This window comes from Ischnura elegans, chromosome 3 (assembly GCF_921293095.1).
Source record: "Ischnura elegans chromosome 3, ioIscEleg1.1, whole genome shotgun sequence".
In the NCBI taxonomy this organism is placed as follows: Eukaryota; Metazoa; Arthropoda; class Insecta; order Odonata; family Coenagrionidae; genus Ischnura; species Ischnura elegans.
Genome location: NC_060248.1, coordinates 22,766,332 through 22,792,106, shown reverse-complemented (window position 1 = coordinate 22,792,106; position 25,775 = coordinate 22,766,332). Strand labels below are relative to the sequence as shown.

Genomic DNA, 25,775 nt, shown 5'->3' with positions numbered 1-25,775 from the left:
AGGGAAGTATTATTTTTATTTTTGTATGTGCGTACTAATCCTACCTCTTCACAGAAACAAGTCATCGCGGAAACTGAAGAAAAGAAGACTACGGTCGAAGAGGACCAATACAAGAAGGTAATGAGAGTGTTAGCTTTGATTTTGGCCTTAAAATGCCGAAACATTTCCGTAACGTAAGGCTAGGCGTTATTACTCGTGCGTTAGTTTTAGCCTTTCGATCCAACATTTGGTATGCACGCTAATCCATTGCAGCGTACAGAAATGGGACTTTGCCCCTATGTTTAAGTACAAAGATGCCTCCTGTATGTTGTCGTGGAGTGTATGCGAAGCTTTGGGGGTTTTTAGTGCAATGTTTTTTATTTTTGTATGTGCCTACTAATAATACCTCTCCCTAGGCTCAAGTCGTTCCTGGATTTCATGAGCACAACACAACAGTCAAAAAGGACGTACCACCAGCTTCTCCGTTTCTTGAAGGAGATACGTGCATGGCGCCATCACGTTACAGTAAGATCATATTCAGTTTTCAATCACATTCATCCGTTAGGAGACCTTATCTTAATATAAAATACCTCATTTATATGTTCAAATCAAGTGAATCAACGAGAATTTTCTAGTTAAAATCGTTTAATTTTGAGACAACGTTTTCTTTCGTTATGCAGTCCTACTTTTCATTTCAAGTTAAATTTTAACATTAATGGGACAATATTTGACAAGTTTTCGTTCGATAAATTCCCGATCAATAGACAGTGATTGTAGTTTACAAATATATTAAATGAGCTAACTAATTTTATCTATTTTACGAAGTATCTTAATTACTATATCATTCTGTTTTTGATAGCCATCATTATTATTTTGATATACTGCCAAATTAATTTGATTTTTAAGCGTTGTTTGTACAATCATTTACACGTTTGAAATGCTGAATTTCTGTTAAAATAAGCATTTTTCTATTCATAGCTGCAACTCATGAGGATGCATCCTCTGATCTGAATTCGGATTTGAGAAAAAGACAGAATTCCTCTTTATTAAGAAGACATCTTGGATTGGACGCAGTTATTTAATGGTAGGAATAATTTTCATTTGTTTTCTTTTCAACTATCATCCATGTTTGATCCTTCATATAAAAACATATTTCTGTTGATACATAAAGAAAAGGCCACATTTTAGTAAAAAGAAATTTTGACTTTGTAAGCAAAATACAATTATTTATACTTTCTTCTTTGCTGATTTCATTTTCTTATTCGATATCAAAACGTAAGAGTCAGTAATATTAAAAAATTATTCCATATGGAAACACAGAGCATTAAAAAAGTTCGCCTTCTACTTTTGAGACAGTATCTCTCCCCTTAGGTCATATTATTTGATGAGATTAAATTGTTTTCGCAAATGGATCATGAAGGGAGCTTTTTCATTGTTCCAAATAGGTTCACTATATAATTGATCTTCCTTCATTGAGACTCTATTTAGGATGCAATTCGCTCTTATTTCTATATTGACTTAAAAATTTAATTATTATATCGAGTTTCAAAATTATATTCTATTTATAAGTGTTCAGAATTTCTGAATTATTTATGACCTACAATGATTGTGATGAGGTCATGGGTCGCTTGCATGTTGAGCCAGAGCGCGGGGACAACCAACAATTGGCTTTCTAGGAGACCCAATTGTAGTAAGGTAGGGTCCATCGGTCTGTAATGTAAACTTGATGGCCGACAGGGATTTTACGGGGGCGAAGGTCACCAGATAAGCAGCGGATAAGACAGTCGATCCTGTCGAAACATGATTTTTATTGCGACTCATGGCGCATTTTAATTGGTTTTCAAAATTATTTTGGTGAAGAATGCCGGGAAATCCGGGAAATGTATTTTCTAGAAGTATCAATTCATCCAGAAGTGTTTGGCTGGGGGTGAAACATCACCAACATGCAATAAAGGCCAGCTTTATGAGGAATAGGATAGAAAAGTTATGAACTCCTTATATTGTATATTTGTGAATATAGTTTTCGGTTTAAACCCACAGTGCTTGCTTATTTCCCTGAGAGATTTGAACTGCCGTGCCATCAGCGACTCAAGCTGCTATTATATTTGGCCCATTTACATTCGTGGTGGGTGGCAGCACACCTAGTGGACGACTGGCGAATCATCAATTGCAGTTATAGGCAATCCCTGCAAGATCAACAAGGGTTTTTGTTTACAGCTCAGAGTGTGTGGTTCATAAAGTTTTGCTAACTTTTAACCTTAGATAAAGCAATATCAATGAATTAATTTGCCGTTGAGTTATCCGCAGGGAAGCTTCTTTTCCACATACAATATGTGATTCAGATTCTCTGAATTGCGTAGTACAGTGGCGGAAAAAAACTAACGCAAAGCTTATTGGCGGCTAATAGCAGTTCAGGAACTACTTATCTTTCAAACTTTTGCCCTCATAAATGAATATTGAATTCTAATTTGCTTTAATTTCCAGATCCAACGACTCATCTTCCTAACTGGTCAACGGTAAATCCTAATTATAGAAACTTTTCAATTCAGTATACCTGTACCTTCATTAATTTCAGTATTTTCCTCTTGTTCCTGATCATAGAGTTCGAAATATTATTTTTAGAAGCCCAACTGTTATTCCATAATTTGAAATACTTTTATGCAATTGCGTAGTTCAGTGGCGGAAAAAAAACTAACGCAAAGCTTATTGGCGGCTAAAAGTGGTTCAGGAACTACTTATCTTCCAAACTTTTGCCCTCATAAATCTCTCATACAACCGAGAATTTTAAATGCTATATGTCCCATATACCGGGAAATAATCATATCCGTCGCATTATGACGAGGCTCAAAAGATCCAGCTACGAATTCTTCCCCATATTCTCCGAAGTATGCTTCGCCCACAATGGAGTTCACTCTCTTCGAGACATCTGTGGACACAGCTGATATATTGGACATTTAGACTGCAATTGGGTACAATCGTTCCGGTGGTGTAGTGGGCTAAGTATCATGCTGCGAATCAGAGGTTCCACTGATCAAGTCTCAGTGACGGATGACACGATACTGCACACGGATTGTGAATATTTATTCTGATCTTAAAATTTCGCAACACCCTTCACTCGGTCCAGAGGATGTTGCATGGTTAATGAATTCTTACGTGATTAATAATTTATTGAAATGCAACTCCCGTATTCATTAACCTTTTGGGTAGTTGTCTGTGGAGTGAATTTTGACTACCTTTTCCTCGTGTCCAGCTCCGCTTCAAGGAACCTAACCAGTGGCGTAGCCAGGGGGGGGGGGGTGTCCAGGGGGTCCGGACCCTCCCCGAAATATATAAACACAATTATTCTTCATTATTACTTCATAAACACAATTATTACTTCATAAAAGGAAACAAAATATTGAAAAATCAGAAATTTACAAAATTCTTCTTTAGTAAATGGTTATTAAAAGTGTTAAAATTAGTTAAAAACCCATTACTTAGTACTCTATTTTTAAAAAAATTTCCCCCCTGGTTTTGGACCCCCCCGAACGAAATTCCTGGCTACGCTACTGATCCTAACATCAGCTGTATGTGCGATGTGTGCGAATAAATACTGAGGTGAAGGATAGAGAGAAAAAATTACGCCACTTCTCTGATGCGGATTCAGATCACAACCTTTGCGCAATAGAATATACTGAAAAATTTAAGTGCACATTTTTTAACACAAACGTTTTGACAAAAGAATTTTTTTATCAACACAAAATGCGTATTTTAGAATTTATGCATACTCCCTTCCTCTGAAAAAAAAACGAAATATCATAAATATCACATTTCAAACACAACGAACATCAAATCGCATCATCATCGCAGCAAAATACCACATTTCAATGCCCATGCGAAATGCAACGAACAAAGATCATAATGCGAGACTGCAGGTGGGCAGGGGTAATTTATTGAGTCAATAATATTTTTTTTAACACACAACGAAGCCATCAAACGCAACTGAGTCATCCACGAGGCGTCAAATGGCGTACATTAACTTCCTGCGCTGGCCAAAACAAGAGATACGCTGTACTCCTAAATCAAAACTTCCAAAGGCTTGCATTAGACATTTAAAATATTTATCAAATAAAACTTCACGGATATCCCGACTCCTGAAAACAAATTTTCCGTCGTCAACATGTGTAAATGATGTTAAGGGCACGAATAATGAGGAAAAAAGCGATACTGCTAAATTTCTCGAAATTAGAGCAATATGTTTACCATTTTTACGGATGACGAAGGCGAAAATGTGGCATAGGTACTCTGCTCACCGCCTCCATTTTCATATATGTATAAGCAGAGGCACTATCAACGTAAAATCTTGATCTCATCACGAGAAGCTACCAGTCTGCAAATACAAGAGCAATTCATCAGTGAGGCTTCGGTAAGTCAAACAAAACAACAAATATTGAACGGGGCATGTGAATAAAATTTTTAACTCAAGGAATTTTAATTGATAATTAAAAAATACTCTTCTTTTTCCCCAGCTGATCCATTTTGGCAAATATGAAGACTTGGTTCGGCGTTATTCTCATCTTCTGTGGTTTCATGGTGATGCTATCGCTAGCCCCTGGGCCCGGTAAGTTTTTATTCACAGAGACATTTCTCTTATTCATCAAAACAAGAACTAGAATAATGCATCATGCGCTTTATTGCAAGTTTTATTAACAAACACGATTCGATTGGTTGAATGGCGGCCATCTTCGGATACATTGTCTCATTGTTCTTAATTACGAGATCTTGGGAGAGACTCGTAGGAAACATACAAGAGGGCTGATTCAATCGATTGCTCTTTTTTCATGCTGTTTATTTCGATAGGAAATTTCATTTCCATGGGCTTTTAAACAAATGAAGAGGGGAAAATATCTCGATTTAAATACTTTTTATATATATAAATATTAAACGCATAATATACATGTAAAGGTCAATTTGGGATTGGTTGGAAGCAGGAGCAGGGGCGGTCTAGGGTGATTGGGGGCCCTCGGCTGGAGCTCATGACGGGGCCCCCCTCAGCGGAGGATTCGCCCTCCCCCCACCGGAAAGTTTTGGAAATTTCCAAGACCGGAAATGTATTTTCACGCTATTCTTGCTCTTAAAAACAAGTTAAAATTAAAAATTGATTCCTTATTTCCCCCGCGCGACAAAGCACTGCTAGGCATTAATAAATGCTAGGCATAATATCTTTAGAACATTTCCGTTTTATACGAAAACGGCGGGTGTCCTGGCATCCCCCGCCACACGCCTATTGAGGCAACTTGAGGGGTAGTGTGTAGATGTAGACTAGCGCCATAAAACTTTTACTAACAAAACGACTTTCTAAATGTCCACGGTAGTGTCTTTCTTGATCAAAGTATTAGCCAAAAACCGCCGTTTATCCTCGAATTCTATATCCTCGAATCCCCATTTGGCAGGAGGGAATTCACCATAACCCTGCCCCACCACTTTGGTTCAAACTTGAACCGCCTCTGGTATCTGCGGCGTACCTCTGCAGGTTTTGCAATAGTAGATTGTATCCCACGGCAATATATGTATGTCCCACGGTAGTATATGCATATCCCTTACAATTAGTTAAAAACTCAGGCAAGTGAGATGTGTAACTATACCCAAACATTGTAATCTGATATTTTTCTCGGAGAATGAATTGGGTTATCGACTATCTAGATACAACTGCGGAGATATCGGGTTGACACTGGAGACTTTGGGAAGAGTAGACGAGGGCAAAAAAGGAATGTCACATGATTCGTGGTAGTCCCCAAAATATACTGATATATACACGGTCGCACCTGGTGCCCGCGAAGCTCGGGGCCCCCCTCGAATCCTATATGCCCGTAGCGGTTTTTGACGAACCGCGCAGCCTTCCTTCGTATTTTGTTCAGTTCGCAGTCTCTCTGCACCGGATCCCTTACGCTCGCTGCATAAATAATATTTCGAAAATATTTTTTATATGTGTTCGCCATGATAGGTTCGAGGCTATCGTAACTCCTAGGTACTCCACTTCATCTGTTGCCTTTATGTTAATACCATCGACACCATAAGCATAGTTAAAGTTGGACGAACTCTGCAAAAACTGTACCGACATGCATTTGCTCAGATTAAGTTCGAGTCCCCACTCTTACAAATAAACGTTGTTGAAATCCGATGATAGAATTTCATTGAGTGATCACTAATTTCGCGATAGATGACGGCGTCGCACAGTGGTCCCAAATCAAAAAAAGCTGGCCAAAATTAATAACGTCGTAATTTTAGCTAAAACAGCAACAAATGTGAATGTCTCTTACTAATTTTGATCGTCTGAATCTGATTTTGGCATTATTTTTACGATGTCTCTTCATTTTATAATTATTTGAGCTGCTATTATTTAAACAATTTTTAGAAAATCTCGATATAGATGTCCTTGCGATTGGTGATAACTTGGTGTTCATGGAGAGTTTAAAATAGTATAATTTTAAGGTAAAAGATGTATAAATTGTTGTTAAAACCCATTATAGAATTTACGACATGAAATTGGTGAGATTCGAACCCGCGACCATCAGCATAGTTGGTGAGATACCAAAATCGGAAAAAAATACACTCACTCATTTTTGGCTCCCATGTATTTGATAAGTCTCATAAGATGAAATAAAATGACTAATATTAAGAACATTGAGGAAACTAATGTTCGAATTGCAATAAAATCGCTTTCATTTATCACAAAGAACAAATTTTAAAATAATCGTCGTCCGATGTCACCCCATCGGACTCATTGTCGCTCTGCGAATCACTTAAAATTACTTAGCTAATTTTCACCTCACCTGATAGTCTGACCTCGTTTTTTTGTAACTCCAGATGTAATTAAAATGTATGATTCAGATATTTAAAGGAGTCTTCGAAAGATATCTTCATAATTTAACATTCTTGGGTATTTTCTTGTGCAATGCTCTCGGAATTTCCTCATGTCTATGTTCCTGGCCTCCAATGCTTCCCCCGTTAAAACTTCAATTGTAAGAAAGGATTCTTTGGAAATTGCTGTTCCATGTATCAGCACTTTATGTACCATGAGCAGGATATAATACCAACCATAATCGATGCACAGCTCAGCTATTTCAATGCAATACTGGCTGAAGGCTTCATAATTTATCTCATAGACGCAGGACAGAGATTTTAATATCACTGAAAGTCTATGAATAAGTCTTTCATCGATACCTGTCGTGAAAATTACAAATCACATTAATAATTACATTTCATACACACAAAGCATTTATTCGTAGATTTTTCAAAATTATGGAAACGGGTCCAATATTTCTTACTTATTGATTACAATTTAATATTTACACGTAATTTCATCTTGTCTGAAATGCAATCCTGAATTAAAACTTAACTTTTAAAAATATGATGATTGAGATTAATGAGTGATTATTTTTATACACTGCACATATTCACCGACTATGCATACACGGTAATCATTTGCACTCACTAGATGCGAGAGGGAGATATTGATATGCTTCAGGAGGGAATTTCATTACCTTCTGCAACCAGCTTTTGAACATCTCTTTGAAATGCTCATCTGCCCTCGAGCTTTGATTCCACTTTCTCATGTATTTTGAGAAAACATTCTCCGCACAAAACGCGTCATAATATTTTTTGCATGCTTGATTTTATTCAGTCGAAATCTTGTTTTCAAATACTCCACGACATATTCCTTCTTCTTCGCTTATTAATATTCTTTTCTCTCTGTATTTTTATTGTACACCGCAAGGTACGAAAAAATTTGCGGCACCCATTATTTGAATATAAGGAGTATTTACGGCTGAAATGATGAATGTGATTTCTAAAAGTTGTCTATTTTTAACCAATAATAAACCGGAAATTATGAGTTGACATTGACTAAAAGATATACAAGCTTATATAGACTTGCCTCTGAGTTTCCGGCGTATCCTGAAATTTGAATGCCAAACATTGGCAAACCAAGTGCTTTAATTATCTGGACAGGAGAAGTTTCTCTAGTTAGTCGTGTTAACACAGTTCGGGGCACATCACTTTTTCACTAAGAAAATCATTAAGTAAAACTGAGTGGGAAATATTCCCCACATCCATGCAATGGCAATGGTGAGGGAGGCCGTCATCCTCATTCCATTATTATTAAAAAATGCACTTGCAAGATTCACGCTCCATTGGTGGGTTTAGACGAATTTTTCCCCCCGAATTCAATCTTATCTACGTCTATGGGCTGTTGAAATGATTCTGTGAACAATTCTTGACATTAGGGAGCATTTATTTTTCTTAGCGCCAATACCTTATTTCGGAATAACGTGCTGACAACGCTGTACAGCATGTAAGGGATCTCTTCTCAATAAAAATATGAGGAAATTTTTGCAGAGAAAAGCATCTTGTGGTTACTGTAAGGTTCTTGCATAAGGACTTAAGTAGTCGCTTTTGATCACTCATAATGTTTCTCATTAAGAGCATGAAAACCGGCCCTCATTGGTTTCATGAATATTTGAAGGTGAGTGTGCAAACGAGAAGTGTGCATACGATAGGCGTGAAGCACTTGATTCATGAAATCGTACAGAATGAAAAGTTATGCTAAGTATACACCATGCAAGTTTGACCACCGATACAGGAATATTTGAGCGATAATGTCACTGTCTCCCGCCGGCCGCCGGCCAGCCGCCCTCAGCGGAGCGGTGCACCGCTCAACTTAAAACCCTCTAGATGTCGGATAGGCAAGTATAGGCAAGATTTTTTTTCTCCATCTTGTTGTACATACTCTTCCTAAGGATTCAGCATAAGAGTCTTTGAGGGGCACGGAGGGGCACAAAACTATATCGACACATTTGACTAAAAATAGGCCCAAAAATAGCTAACATTATAAATAATTAAATATTGTTATAATAAATTCTGAAACGAACAAAAAATACTATAATACTGAGAAAAAATATGCAAACATACCGTATTAAAATTGACAGATAAATACCATGAAATTAAAATAGTCATTTATTAAGTTGAATTACCCTAAAATCGACTATTTCTACGCCTCGGGCGTTTTAGGCTGAACATGCCCATGTTTGACGGATTACGCAGGTCACATAATAATCACACAGACCTATCAGGTACGAAATATTATAGGCCATATCCTGTAGAATCATAATTCAAAACTTCCTCGTAAAAAGTCGAAAAAATGACTTTTGGCCAGCTTTCTTCGATTTGGGACCACTGTGCGTCGTCAGCAAATAAACGTATCTTACTGCTAATTCGGGAGCAGAGATAATTAATGTGTATAATGAACAAAACAGGGCCGATTACGCTTCCTTGTGGATAACCTGATGTCACTTTATCTACATCAGCGCTGATTCCGTCAAGAACTACTTTTTGTTTAATGATTTGTTAAAAAATGTTTATTCAGAAAGTCGCGTATAGTATATTCGCGTCCAGTAAACCACTGTTTCGTTTAGGAACTATGTAGTGTATTATCAACAATCCAGAGGACTCTGGGCGGCCCCCCTGAGCTCGGGGCACTCAGTGAGCGCCGACCAGCCGACCTGGCCAGACAGCCCCTGAGCAGGAGTAAAAGTGGTGGAATTATGTTTACAACAGTGAGGTTCGCCGGTGATCAGGCGTTGATTACCCAATCAGCGAGTGGGATACAAGCTCTTAGGCTACCGTTGCGAGGGCACAAGGATTAACAAAGTTACGTTACGTTATACAAAAACTTTTCGGGCTTTGTCGCCGTGTCAAACTCGAACGCCTTCAGTCTTTTTTCCCCTCCTTCCTAAGCGTCCAAGTTTCTGCACCGTAAAGAGCTACACCCCTGACCAGACTCTTCAATAGCCTTTTCTTTGGATGAAAGCTTCTCGGGTTTCCAACCGTGTCAGGGTCTGCATGGTGTAGCCTGAGGTTTCGTTGGGTGACTTTCCCAACATGCTCAGGGCTGATGATGACAGCATCTGAGGATGAGGATGTTGGGAAACTCTCCCAACGAAGTCTCGGCCTACACCATACAGACCCTGACTCGGTTGGAAACCCGAGAAGCTTTCATCCATACTATTCTCCGGGAAAATTTTAATAGCTGATATTTTAATTTCCTAAACCCTGTTAAAAATTCCCCATTGAAAATACCCATTAAAATTCCTTATAGGGAATTGGCAATGGGGACTACCATTCCCTATAGGGACACCCATTCCCTATAGGGACACCCATTCCCTATAGGGACACCCATTCCCTATAGGGACACCTATTCCCTATAGGGACTGTAATTCCCTAATAAAACAGAATGTACAAATTATGCAATTCCAGCTATGGTTATACACATAACTTTAAAATGTATGTTGGAAATGATGAAGTAAACAATATTCCTGTTAATACAAAGGTAGTATTGGATATGGTAGTATGATGTGTGCAAAAAGCCACTATGTTTGGAACATTTCAAGCCCTAAAGAATTATCTCCAATTATGTAAAGTATTTAATTTAATTTTGAATGCTTTTATTTTTGCACACAGTAAACCATAGTTGGTAGCATATACTTCAAGCAAATGAAAGAGCAAGACTCTATTAACAAAATATCAAAATTTGGACCGAATTGGTTAACAAATACCACTTCAAATGTCTCATACAAACCAATATTACAATTGTGTTCAAATTCTTTCAAAGTTCGTGGTGTTTGGGGTCGATCAGGGGATTGATGTGAATGGTATACGAGTATTACAAAGGCTGACAGGGAATGAACAATCAATATCTTAGCTGGTAGCATTTGCATCCATCATCAGTCTGGATAGACATGTGAAGTATTATTTGCTACTTTTCAGTAGCTTCTTCCTTTGGTATTTAACCATGTCACAACTTTTGGTGGCAAATGCCTTTGTGATAACTTGCTTTAGTCTAGTTGGTATATCCCTTTTCAGGTTGTCATCCTGACTCCAGACTCTCTCCATTGTCCCTGCAAGTAAATATAGAATATTAGTAATAAAAACAAGGTTATATCATTTGCTATGAACCTATCCTGCAGGAAATCTACCTATTTATTACATTTACACATGGCATCTTGCAAGCATATTTATGCACTCCCACTCTAACGCATACATATTTATGTGCATGCATCAACGTGGCGAACAAAATGCTAGGCTCAACTTCCTAACAAGTATCTATTCTGTGCTCAACAAACAGGTTATTTTTTTATAAATATTTATATATACCCGTTAACTGCGTAAGGAACACCGGGGTAAGTGGAACCCCTAACATAAATAGTTGACATTTCAATAGAATTGAATTGACATTCAATTTTAGTAACATTCTATAGCAATTGATAACAATATAACTCTTTAAGACTTTCATTGCAATTTAGGCATTTATGAAAAATGTACTCAAGTACAAATCAATACATAAATGATAATGATCGGAGAGATTTAAATTGCGATGGCAATTTTTTGAACAGCTTATTAATTACTATAATTCTTCGACATAATATCTTCCCGATGGTTATTCATTTTTCAAGAAAATACCCTTCGTATACGAGCTAATTGAGATTGATAATTTAATGCCATAACGAACTGGATGCCATAATGGACTGCTAACAAAGTGGATTCTTCTGCGAGAACCCTGATATTTCAACTTAATCGGTCTTAATGGATTGTATTTTTACTATGGCCGAGAAAGGAAAGATCATGCTAAATTGTAATTACACTGTGAACATAGTAATTAATAATCTTAAATACTTATTGAAATGAAATTAGCGGTCCATTAATCGTATCAATACATACAAATGTTCGGTGATTTGCTAACGAATAGAAAAAATGTTTCATTTACTTACATTTACATGGTCCCCAGACGGCACAGGAAGTTTTCGTACCTGAATACGAGGGTGGACCATCAAGATACAAAAATCGCGCTTAGGAAGTTACTAAAAAGGTTTTGTTTCTTTATTTCCTTTAATGACGAAAAAAGATGCAAGAGGACTGGCAAATTCATATGCATCGATAAAATTGTATCTCATCGATAAAACTGTATTCGGTCTGGGACTATTTTCTTTCGCGGGTGGTGCCATCGTGCCATTTCCTCCTAGAAAGATCACATGCCTTCACAAGCCGGCACAAGCCGTTGAAGATCGCATCGTTTACGTCACGTCTCACCACATTTCAGGGATTTTTGTGGTTAAGTTTGTGAAAAATAGAGTGTCTGGTAATGGTGAAGTTTCCCTTATTCTTTAATTTCATTCACTGGGCTTCAGAAACGTGTTTGTGAGATATTTTTGTTAAAAGTGCCTTTCGTGTGTGTATTGTCGGGATGTAATGGAAACTCCGGGACATGGTTCAAGTTTTTAGCTTTCCAAAAGATCCTGAGTTGAAGAAGAAGTGCATTTCGGCGATAAGAAGAAAACATTTCACCCTTACGAAAAACTGTGAGGTATGTATACTCTTTCTCGCTGTAATTATTTGGATGTAATTTTAAGTTAGAAGTGGCTTCGGGATGTTGATGCATCAACATCCCGAACTATTCAGTACTGAAGTACCATAGTACTATTCAGTACTAAAAATGGTGATTCAAAATATTGTAGCAGCAATTCGTTTGAAAATTCTTGCATTTTAGTTGTCTTTTTTGTATTAATTCATTCGGTAAACGTGTGGTTAAAGGAGAAACTAGGAATAAGCTGCCAAGTTTATAGGATCAAATATTGCTTCTTAGCTTGCCCCATGGTGTATTACACGTCGGCTTTCATCATTTCAAATTATCTTATGCTATAGTTTAAAACAATAAAAATATCAGGCATACAAATATTTACTATATTTACGAGCCTAGTAATTTGATTTCTCATGCAGAAATACCAAAAATTGGAAATGATTTGACCTAATAAGTTACATGGTATTTTATTATTTATTAATTTTAGGTGTGTGAGCTTCACATCGCACCTTGTGATATCAGAAAATAATCTGTGGCCTTGGACGAGAAGACGAGGAGAAAATTCTTGCTGAATTGAAGGTGCCCAGATTGGAGGAAGGTACCATTGCTTCACTGTTACCTGTCGCCAAGAAGACAGACATTGTGGCAGAAGTGACATATTTGTGGATGTGGATTTGATTTGTGCAAGTTGATGCTGTGATAGTGGACGTTCATCGGAGAAAGTATTGAAGATAGTTTGTATGTATCGACCAGTCCTCTTTTAAATAATTTTTTATTCGAAAGAGAATAAGAGTAATTGTTTCGCTAAATTAGATGTGGGATAGAAGAGAAAATTGGAAATATTATTGTGGTTGACAATAGAAAATACATAATACAGACATTGTGGCAGAAGTGACATATTTGTGGATGTGGATTTGATTTGTGCAAGTTGATGCTGTGATAGTGGACGTTCAGCGGAGAAAGTATTGAAGATAGTTTTTATGTATCGACCAGTCCTCTTTTAAATAATTTTCTATTCGAAAGAGAATAAGAGTAATTGTTTCGCTAAATTAGATGTGGGCAGGGGCGCCGACTTATAAAAATTATTGGGGGGGCCCATATCGGAGGTCTTTCCCCGGGAAGAGGTTAAATCCAAAGTGTGTCGCAGCACCGAAACACCACCATGATTCACTCTACTTGATTCAGTTAACCTGCTTAACCTTATAATTATTTGTTTCAACACACATTGTTGAATTTATTGAAAAGGTAACTATCGTCAAACATGGGAAATAAAAATTAACAATATATATTTTTGTGATTTCACAAAGCATAATATAACTTAATTATTTTCTTGAATTATTGAGGGGGCTCCGCCCCCCCAAACGAATCTTTGAGGGGGCTCGGGCCCCCTCAAGCCCCATGGAGTCGGCGCCACTGGATGTGGGATAGAAGAGAAAATTGGAAATATTAATTGTGGTTGACAATAGAAAATACATAATATATGTATTGTATTTCTGTGGGTTTTTTCTTTCCTGCCTCTTTAAAATTTCTTGTGGTGGTGACTTCATGCAAAGTAAGTATAAAATCGGAGGTGTGATCTAAGAGATACCATGTTTTATTTTACAAGTGTTTATGCTGGTGATTTGGCAGGTCATATTTTTAATAGGTTGATACATTTACTGCAGTGACCTAGAGACTTTTACTCATCCCAAATAATTTTTCAAATACTTTAGCGCCTGATATGGGTAAGTTTTAGTAGCTGAGACTGAACTATACGTTAATTTTTGCTTGCATTTTGATGAATTCGATCATACTATACTACTACATACTACTAATATACGAATTAGATACGGAGGGTTCTGTGCCGTCTGGGTCAGCTCAGCGGAGATGTGTTGATGCCTTTTTGCCAGTCTTCACTGCGAAACACAGATTATTTTCCTCTTCCATTGCGTACTTCAACGTAAATTTGCTTGTAAAAGAGGATTCTACAGCACAACTAAATTCGCAAAGTCACAAAACGGTCACAAAATACAGTAACTACGAATGTAAACAATTCATTTGCAATGGCTCTTGGGTCACTGGTATGCAAGATGGCCGCCGGTCGTTGTGGCGCTAGTTTCCAAAATACGATATTTAATCCGTTATATATTAAAAAATAATTTCGTCATATAATGGGCAAAATATGTAACTAAGGTATTTTAAACGCCAAATATATATTTCCCATAGTTACTAAAAGTTGTGAAAATACTTGGCATTCCCCATTGAAAACACATGAGAGATTTTCATTCCCCATTGAAAACCCATAAAAGATATTCATTCCCCATTGAGTACCCATAGGGACAATATATTCCCCATTGAAATTTAATGGGGAATATCATTCCCTATAGGTTTTTTCAATGGGGACTAATGGGTAATTTTTAACAGGGAAAAATTACTCCAAAGTAAGAATTGCCACTTAATAACACTTTAATTACCAAGCTTCCAGTTTCATTGTTATCAAGGAAGGTATTTTTTTGTACGGCTTTCAAACTGACCCTTTATATAAACCAATTTATGCAAAATTTTGTATAAATATTTGTGTAAATTGTGTTCACTTGAGTAAATTGTCTACGGTGCATATATATATAAACATTAATGTAAACATTCCTTTACATTGTATAAAAATGTATACAATGTACAAATTTTATACAGCCTACACAACTGTATAAAATTTTCATAAATGCATAAATTTTATACAATGTAAACATTTATTCAAAATGTGTACTTTTTATAAAATTTATTCAGCTTTATACAAATGTATACAAAATGAGTACATTGTACACATTCTGTATGGAAATTGTATACATTGTATACAATTTACACATTTTATACAACTGTATAAAAATTTATACAAATTGTGTACATTGTATACATCCTGTATAGAAATTGTATGCAAAATTTTCATTGGGGAAAGCTCAGTTTCTTCAGCCTTTTCTTTGAACTCTTACATTATGCAACCCCCTTATCAACTCCTTCTTGATCGTGAACGCTTCTTAGCAAAACTCTCTTTCTAACAGCTTTTCAACTGTATCCTATATAAGGTGATATCTAAAAATAGCACTGTTTGATAGTTTTGTGTCCACTTACACCGTTACGTCCTTGAGTCTCACATTCCTGTCATCCTACCTTGCGATACTATACACAACAATGTAACTTTGTTCATTAAAACTTTCGCGGGTATTCATCATGATAATTTAAAAAACATTTTTTTGGAGCATATCGCAGCGACAATTTTCGAGTGGCCCCAACGTTTTCCGACCGATGCTGGTCTTTTATTCAAGGGAATCTGATGAAGTGGGAAATTTCAATCATATATCTGTATTAGGGAGTAGGGGTTGGGAGCAGGAGGTGAGAGGAGACGGTCTGTAGATGTTTTCTTACGAATTACGAGTTGCCAAGTACGACTTATTTTAACCCTTTCTGGTAGATGTGGGTTTAACTGCTCATTTTGATGAACCTGTTCACTTTGAACCTGTTCAGTAAAAAGAACAGCTCAAATGTCTGTCTGATGTTATTCGTGTATTCAGCACCAGGAAAGTTTTTAAAATTCTTCTCTTATGAGCAATTTAGACTTTCATACACAGCTAACTGTTCTATATAAATATTCTAAGCATAAACATTTGTGAATATCTCTCTTAGACTCCTCGGTAAGTTATCGATTTTTTTCTCCTCGTTACAGCCTGTGTCAGGTTGATGATGCAGTTATGTCATCCACTCAAATGATGCAATTAACTGTCAATTATAGCATGCGAAAGACGGTAAGAAATAATCAGTTTCATTGCTAAATTAGTACTTTTGGTAGAATATAAAAAAAACAGTAAATATGTTACACCCATGGAATATTAAACATGGAAAACAAAGAAAGAGTTAACGCTTTGAGGTGTATTTATGTGCAATTAAGCTGAGAGGTCACAATAAAATACATAAAATGTCGCGGCAAGAAAAACCTAATGCCATCAAATAAAATCGCCGTAGGTAATGTATTGTTTTCATTCCTTCAAAAATGATGGATATATGCCTCCGTAGACTTTCACAGGAAGAGTACCAAGTCCTTCCCCTTCGATGTCTAATTACACTACAAACAAGTAATTTGAGGAAAGTTGAAGCCAAACTTTTGTTTCCCACAATCATCAGTTCAGACCTCTTAAAGCAATGCAGGGTAAAACAAAAAATTAATTATAAACATATTAACCCAGTAAACAGTTCTCTCTAGTACGAATAATTTAATAGCAAAATATATAGTGGAAATAACATAGTTAAACAATTTATGCTTAACTTTTCCGTTTGCTGAAATAGGTTTTTGCATTAATATAACTAATCAAATTAAAGTTTTAACCTAATGTTTAAATTAACTTTGAGCCACAGTAGAAATTACAAACCAATAACCGACCTGTAAATTCACTGCAAACCTGAACCATCGCATCGTGTTCATCGAACGCAAATGGTCAAATGAACAGCCAGAGGAAACGAACTGCCTCCAAAAAAAGAACATCCGAGGAATGAATACCCTCCGAAAAAAGAATACCCTCCACAAAATGAACGCCGTGGGGAAAAGAACAGGCTCCTAGAAATGAATACTGTGAGAAAAAGAAAGGCTTAAAACGAACCTAAGATTTTGAACAGCTGTTCGAACTGTTCAGCAGCCAGTGGCGTAGCCAGGAATTTCATTTGGGGGGGGTTCAAAACAATGACCCGGCTCACCGGCAATCCTCACAACAATGGGAAATAGTCCGCTCACCGCTCAAGGACAGGGCTGAGCAGGGCTTTCCTTTATGGTGATGCAAAGTACAAGTAATTATGTGTCATCCAAATAAACAGAAATGTAGTGTTGTAGTTATCTGGAGCTTCAAACTCTTTCAAATATCTTTTAATTTCGACCAGATATCAATAAAGAAAGACAAGAAAAACAACACTGAAGAGCATTAGTTAAAATATATTTACAACAATTTATTATTACATAATGAATAATTAACAAAATAATGCTCTAAATTACAGCAATAATTTCCTAGTATTTCCACTTCTGGCCATTTCATCGATTACTTCGTCACTGCTCATTGGGGCTGTGTAGTGAATAGACAGCTAAGCAAGTCCATTTAATCTTTCACTACCCATAGAATTTCGGAAGTAGCTTTTAATTCTCTTGAGAGATGAGAAGGATCTCTCTACCTCTGCTGTTGAGACTGGTAATGTAGCAAGCACCTACAAAAGAAAGATTATTTCCATTTGATATCTTTTAGTTTAGACCAGAAATCAGTTAAGAATTGCTATAATTTTTAAAGTTCTATATTCTGCAAATATTTTTTTATTCGTCAATGGTGGTCCAAGTTTACATGCCCACTAGCAATCATAGGGAGGAAGAAGTAGATGAGGTATATGAACAGCTCGAGGAAATAATTAGAGACACACCGGGTACGAAAAATCTGGTAGTAATGGGGGACTGGAACGCCTCAGTCGGGGAAGGCAGGGATGGAAACGAAATAGGAGATTTTGGTCTAGGAAAACGGAACGACAGGGGAGAGAAAGCAGCAGAATTTTGTAGGAGAAACAAATTATTCATCACAAACACGTGGTTCAATCATCATAAAGGGCGAAGGTACACGTGGAAAAGTCCAGGGGATGCGGGGAGATATCAAATAGACTACATTATGGTAAGACAGAGGTTTAGGAATAGTGTGAAAAACTCGCGCAGCTTCCCTGCAGCGGATGCGGGTTCGGACCACAATCTAGTGCTCATGAAATGCAACGTAAGATTCAAAAGACTTATAAGAGTTAGGAAGACGAAGAAATGGAACGTAGAAGCCCTGAAAGGGAGCATGAGGAGAGAATATCAGGAACTAGTGGACATTAGTATGCGGGACATTGACAGCACCAAGACTGTCGAGGAAAGATGGGATAATATTAAAACGGGAATAGTTAAAGCGGCGGAGAAGTCAATTGGCTACGTGGACAGTAGAAGGATAAAGAAGCCGTGGATAACGGAGGCAATGGTAAAAGAAATGGAGGAGAGAAGGAAGTGGAAGACCGTGGACACAGAACAGGGCAAAAGAATGTATAGGGAATTGAATAATCGATTACGACGTGAAACTAAGAGGGCAAGGGAGGCTTGGTGGAAAACACAATGTGAGGAAATGGAAAAGTTCCAGAAGGATGGAGAAGTAGGCGCGTTGTACGCCAAAGTTAAGTCGCTATTGGGCGGCAAAAGAGGACAAACCATGTCTAAAATTAAGGCTAAGGATGGGAGGATGCTAACCGAGCGAGCAGAGGTACAGGGTAGGTGGAAGGAATACGTGGAGGACCTGTATGACGGAATGAACAGACCAGAGAGATTGACTCTAGAGGAGGAAAGTGCAGTGGAGGAGGACAATCTTGGGCCGGGGATATTAGATTCAGAAATAGAGAGAGCACTTCGTGATATGAAGGCTAGGAAAGCAGTAGGCGTGGACAATATCCCGTGTGAGCTTCTGAAGAATCTAGGGAAGGAAGGTAAGAATAGGTTTTTCGAACTAGTGCGCAGGATTTACGAGGAGGGATGTTGGCCGGAAGATTTCGTGAAGACGGTTTTAATTCCGCTTCCGAAGAAGAAGAAAGCTGTGGAATGCGGAGATTATAGGACTATCAGCCTAATATCGCATGCGGCGAAAGTAGTACTGAGGATATTGAACAGACGAATGGAGGCGAGGGCAAACGATTATTTGGGCGAAGATCAGTTCGGTTTCAGAAAAGGGAAGTCAACTCGTGATGCAATAGCAATAATGAGGTCTCTCGTGGAGAGGAGGCTAGAATATGACCAGGACGTATATGCGTGTTTCGTGGATTTTGAGAAAGCGTTTGATAGGGTGAACTGGGTGAAGCTAATGGATATTCTCAAGAGAATGGGTGTAGATTGGAGGGATAGACGACTGATTCGTAATCTGTATATGGCCCAGACTGCGCAAGTGAGGATAGCGGACGGAGAATCTGGGTGGGCAAGCATTGGCCGAGGTGTGAGGCAAGGCTGTCCTCTATCGCCGCTGCTCTTTAACGTGTACGCTGAAGAGATGGTAAGGGAAGCGTGGGATGAGTTCGAAGCTGGGATAAAAGTGGGAGGAATGATGTTCAAATCAGTGAGATTCGCGGATGACCAAGCGTTGATCAGTCAGTCAGCGAGGGGGCTTCAGGCTCTAGTGGATGCGTTATACGAACGTTGCGAGGAGTATGGGATGAGGATTAATCACAAGAAAACTAAGGTTATGCTGTTTTGTAAAGCATCACGAGCAAGGAATGTGAGACTCAAGATAAAGGTGGGTGGTGAAAAACTTGAGCAGGTTGAGCAATTCAACTATTTAGGCAGTAAGTTAGAGGAAAACGGATACAGTAGTAAGGACATCAGGAAGAGAATAGCATTAGCGAAGGAGGCGTTCATGAACAGGAAGGAGCTTCTGAGAGGATCGTTGTGTAAGAGTTTAAAGAAAAGGCTGGTGAAGAGTTTGATTTGGAGTGTAGCTCTCTACGGTGCGGAAACGTGGACACTGAGGAAAGAAGACGAGAGAAGATTGGAGGCATTTGAGATGTGGGTATGGAGAAGAATGGAGAGGGTGAAATGGACGGAGAGGAAAAGGAACGACGAAGTGCTGGATATGGTTGGGGAGGAGAGGCAGCTTTTAGATGAGATGCGCAGGAGACAGAAGGTATGGATGGAGTTAGTGCTTAGTGGTGAGGGGATGCTGAAAATGGTGTTGGAGGGTAGAATGTTGGGTAAACGAGGGAGGGGAAGGAAAAGAATAGGTTTTTTAGATAGATTGAAAGAGAGTAGGCCTTACAGTGAATTAAAGAAGGCAGTGCTGGAAGGAAAGGGAGGCTCCCAGATTGCTTTTCGAATACTCCATGGAAACCTACCTTAATCGGTAGAATACTATAATAATAATAAATAGTTTTGATTGAAATATGTTTCAATTATGTATCTAAAAGAAAATCTGTTAAAAAATATGTATCGTTAGAGCAAACAAAAGTACCAATATATAATTGTATATTCCTAATTATTTTTATAAAAATAAATAATTACCTGAAGTAAATAGTTGAGAGCAGGGTAGAAGTTTTTGTTGCAGGCAGGCAGGAATGGACATGATTTTCTTGGGAAAATCAGATTCTTTTACATTCATCCATTTCATATTCCACAGCATATACCCTGCCTCGACCTCACAATCAGACCACTGACTATTGTAGAACAGATTCAGCAGTTTCAGTTAGTGAATATTTTTTGTTTTGAATTTTTTGGGAGTAAACAATATAGAGCATCCAGAATGTTTCTGTTTTTCCCAAACCGGTCTACCAAATTTGTAATAAATGATTCAATGCAAGGTATGAATACTGATCGACGATAATATTCCTCAGGAGTAAAGTAAGGGGGGTTGTCTCTCTTGGTTTGCTTCCCCACTTGCCGGGGCACAACAATTGCTGTTTCAAAAACGTCTTGAGATATTTTTTCAGCCTTATCATATAATGTGCAGAATTGTTTAATATCGCTTCTATCTTCATTTTCGGATGGGTTTCGCAAATACTTTAGTCGTTTCACCGTGTCATCAGCAAATTTAAGGGCAGACAAGATGTCACTTTCAGGTTTTTGGAGGTACTTCGAAAGAGGAAGAGTGATGCTAAATATGAATTCACACACAGCCATTGCAACAAGGAAATCTCCTTTTTCAACAGTGGCTAGGAGATTGGCAGCTGAAGACCATATCACTCTACTAGAAGTAGATAACTCTTGCAGAGGAACAACAATAGCTGGAAAAACTTCAACAATGTATTGATATAATCTTGTCTTCCGATGAATCTTGTGTCACGCAGGCGGAGGAGGCGAGTTTTGTGAGAGTCTGGTACAAGATTCTCAATTTGTCTTTTTAAAATATCACCACTTTGAGTATTATTTCTCATCATTTAACATGATGAGAAATATCTGAAGTATCTAAATATTTCAGGGGGGGGTCCAGACATTCCCCCTGGCTACGCCACTGTCAGCAGCAGTCATATGATCATATACATATGTTCGTTTTCGTGGATGGAGGGGAATGGTAGAGAAAGAAGGGGAGGGCTCGGTCGTCTATGGCGCACTTCGGTGGCCTTGGATGGTCTGCAACTTACCCGCCATATGTTGTAGCTATCACGTACTTAATGGAGAAAGCTGCAGTTCAAAATACCTCTTGGTGAGCATAACTGTTGGATCGAATACGCCGCACGCGTGCAGTGCAGTCATGAACAGTGAACTGGGGGTTTTAGAGACATAGCATTCATTTTATAACCGGTTCATTACAGTGAACAGTTCATTTTGGCAATTTGGTTCTTTTTGACCCATCTCTACTTTCTGGACAGAAATTTTTTTACCCATGGAAACATTTTTTCCTTCCAAATTTCAAGTAAGGGAGTTCATAAAAAGCACACCAACCCATTTTTTAATTTTTTCTGAAAATTGATTAAAATTTAGGTATGTGCCAAATTCGGTACATTGAGCTTATTTCACATCCGATTTGGAAAATATTAGCATCACTGTGTTTGGGATTCAATTACAAACATTTTGAATACCAGAACTATCACTTTTTATCGAAAATTAATTTTCCATTTTTTAGTAAGTATGTACATAGTATGGGTACTGTTACTAATTGTTAGTTAGTTACTAATTAGTGACTTAGTTTTCACTAATTAAGTCTTACTATTTTCAAGGATCATAACTGTATAAGTGCCTCTATTAATTTTAATGTCACTATAAATCTGCAAACAAACGCAAAAGCGAGAACCGAGGAGTAAGAAATATGATCAGGTAGTTCAAGGTAGAAAAGTTGATAGAGACTTGTCGTCAGCGTAACCGAGAAATAAATGAATTAAAAGATGTAAATGATGGCATGTACACACTTTTAATCTAGTTCATAAGCCATTCCGTGGCTTCTTTCCAAACTCAGTATACGCTGTAGAGGAGCTCACCCTAAAGAACAAGGTATCCCTGAGAACACATCAAACAAAATGACGTCACAGCCTTGAGAATATGGCCGACTGGTGTTTCAGCGCATCATTAATTTTGCAAAATTTCATAACTAATATCTCACTTAAAAAGTACCTCTCTATTCTCAGACTCGGAATTTAGCCTAATTGAGGTTTAAATTTTTTTTAAGATTACTTCCCAAAAATGTGAACATACTCTATTAGGTATATTTGTGAAATATTAGATATCAGTTTTCGATTATAATTTATTGTGTTACATTGCTAGGTGCCCAAGGGGACAAATTCATCACACACCTAATCTTCCTTCAATTTAAAATAATCTGAAATTTTGACATGTCACAATTTCATATTACATTTTAGCAAACCAAGAGGCTTACAGAATTACTTTTAGAAATGTATATCTATACGTATACCTAGGGAAGCCAAAAAATAAAGGAAAAACACAGCAGGACGATCTTCAACACAGTTTGCTTTGACTTTTTACTATCAAAGTAGGTGTTCTACTTTTCCTTGCTTGGTGTCAAAACTTATTACTGTCGGCAGATAAGAACGTGCCGAAAACATCACAATTGGAAATAGTGATATTACGTACTCGACTACTGATGTAATATGATTCTGGAGGTATGTGCCGAATTCAGCACACCTGACTTGAAAAGGGTTAAGGCCGGAGTCCCTGTTTAAATTGTTCTTCTCTTCCTCTGTTATTTCAATATCTGCTATGATGAGTCTGTTTTAACCCTTTCACTTTGGCGATGATTTTTGTTTCTTTAAGGTCAAATGCTTGACTCAGTGCTGCGGACTTAGTTGGCTACCCCAGTCAATCTAACACTACTAGGGCTGCCAGATGAGCGGATTTGATTCGATGGGCGATTGTTGAGCATTTGTGCAGTGGAGGTATCAAATTGCTCTCTTATGTTCCTCTAGGCATGTTTTCACTGATAGTTGCAAGGTTTCAAAAGGAAAGAAATTTTGCAAAAAAATGTATTCACCACTAAAATTGAAATTACTCCAAGATATTGCATACATTTGCATACAATCATAGTAATATTACCTCCAAGCTACATATTGTACATAAGCATTTTAATTAATTTTAACAAATAATGGAAAGAAAAAGTAAAAATTGTCATATTAAAATGTAAAATGTAATAATGCCATTTAAATTTAAAATTCCATGTACTTTAAACTCTCGAAAATTCAGGGAACATGCGTATTGCCACCAAAGCTGTAGAAATTAGCACACATTTTGGGCGGGCATTAAGGAGAAAGCATTTTTTTTCATATTGCATATACTTTTGAAAGAAAATTTAAATCTAATGAGAGTTTTTGGCACATCAATCATTTTCTTAATTAATACAAATACGGCACAATACTTTTCATCAATAATTGCAATTCTTTACTATATGGGACTTAAAAGTTTCTGCATGAACAAAATGTTGGTGGAAATGAAAGAAAAACAGGAGTTGTTTTGGAGATTACAATTCACTTTGGTCTTCCAGTAAAATATTCCATTTACGGTTGCAGAGGTATCCCAACAAGGATTGCATTGATCGAAAGGCTGACATATGTATATTCTTTAATTGCAGTTGCAGACAGCCACTGGGGTTGTCCTCACAACGAACTGGTCTGCCATAGCTACTGCCGGGCTACAAGCCACCCTGGAGGAATATGCGTTGGATTACTTCAACAACTTTGCCTCTGCTTTACGTCCGTACCATCCCCGGTGATCAGGCTAGAGTAAAGTCCTCGCCTGCTAAACTTACCTAAAAGTCATGAGTTTGAGTCCCACCTGGGTTGCATGCTTAAACATAAATTGTTGCATTTCCACAAAATTCTTATGTAAAATTTACAAAATTTTGCTTCATTTGATGGCATGAAGATAAATAAAAACTGTTATAAATAATTAGAAAAATGATTAAGAGACTAGCTCAAGTGGTGTTTCAGAAACATGATGGAGTCAGTGGAGTTTATGAAACATCACTCTTCAAGGAAGGAGGCAAAGGAAACACAATCCCACAATGATTAAAAGTGATTTTAATTAATCCCACAAATGTGATTTTAATTTTAACTACGTACCATAGCATATCTGTAATATTGGTTAATGACTTTTTATACTATTTTTTATACACTCCATCGTTCATTCACATGAAGCCTTAAGCACAAACATACAAATTAATTCATAGGGTATGAAAGAAAGAGACAGGAACATATCGGAATGGGCCTCAATTTCTACCACCAGAAAGGTATCACATATGTACCTGTTACTGGGGTTGTCCAACAAATGATCTGCTCAGCCATAGCTACTGCCAGGCGACAAACCACAGTGGATTAAATCAGCAAATTTGCATCTGCTTTTGGTCCATACCACCCCTGGCAGTCATTTTATCTCCTCTCATGAGCACGCATGGAAATTGCCCTTTGAAGTACTTCAATGAGAGAAGTCATCATTATCGCGGTAAGTCTAGCATTACGTACACGCGCAATCACTTGTACACTGCTAGCCACAAGTGCACGAACATCGGACTAGTTGGGGGAAATGAATCTCTCATTTCAATGCCCAGCCATACTCTCGACTTTTTATACATATCTGTGATCCCATACCTTAGGCCATCTTTCCATTTAATACTATAGCTACCCTCATTGTCTTTCCTCCCCACCACTATATATATAACTCTATGCCCAACACTCCATAAGTCCCTTTTGATGTTTTCAAGTTTCCCCACCCTCATCATTGTCCTCACATTCCACGTCCCTGCATTTATCACCTTCCCCATCTTTTTTTCTTCTTTCTGGGGTGCTGCAGCTGATGATTATGATGATAAGTCTCTGCAAAAGTTTCACATGTGCCGACGTCGTGGACCTTGCCATATTTTCTTGCCGTAAATGATATCTAGCCTTTTCTAACGGATTATTTTCGATGAGTTTCCAAGTCTCCTTTGATTACACCCAATGTTTTCAGGGAAAAGATGCATGTTCGTAGAGTTTTCCTCAGTATTTTTACATGACACCATCACATGGACCACCATTCATCTGGCACCTACCCTTTTGTAGCCCTGCATTTGTAGCCCCGCAGCTCTAGGGTCATAGGAATGCCAAAGCCTTTCCACTGCTGCAAGGTTATAGCCCAAGGGAATGGAAAAACTGAATAAACGGGATCAATATCAAAATTCTTACCCTTGAAGACTTTAAATATAGATTTATTTTTTAGCTTTGAATTGCAGCACTGGATCTAAAAGAGGGTTCTGTCAAGTTAGATGAGGCAAAAATGAATCTGAACTTGGCACTTTTAGCACACCATTTTGATGGTATCAGTTTAAAAGGCTTGAGAAAACACCCCAGAACTTTCAAAGGCGAAGTTAGTCTATATGTATATCTTTCCCCAAGTTCTAGTCACCAAGGTTTATGTGCGGTAGCCCTTAGT

At 37.7% G+C, this 25,775-nt stretch overlaps 1 long non-coding RNA gene across 1 annotated transcript; it reads left to right on the top strand.

Annotated features, from left to right (window-relative positions):
* Nucleotides 1-399: 399 nt before the first annotated feature.
* LOC124154985 lies at nt 400-24,377 on the top strand. The gene is made up of 3 exons (XR_006864084.1): nt 400-504; nt 958-1,063; nt 23,941-24,377. It is a non-coding gene; the product is annotated as an uncharacterized LOC124154985 (long non-coding RNA).
* The last annotated feature ends 1,398 nt before the right edge of the window (nt 24,378-25,775 follow it).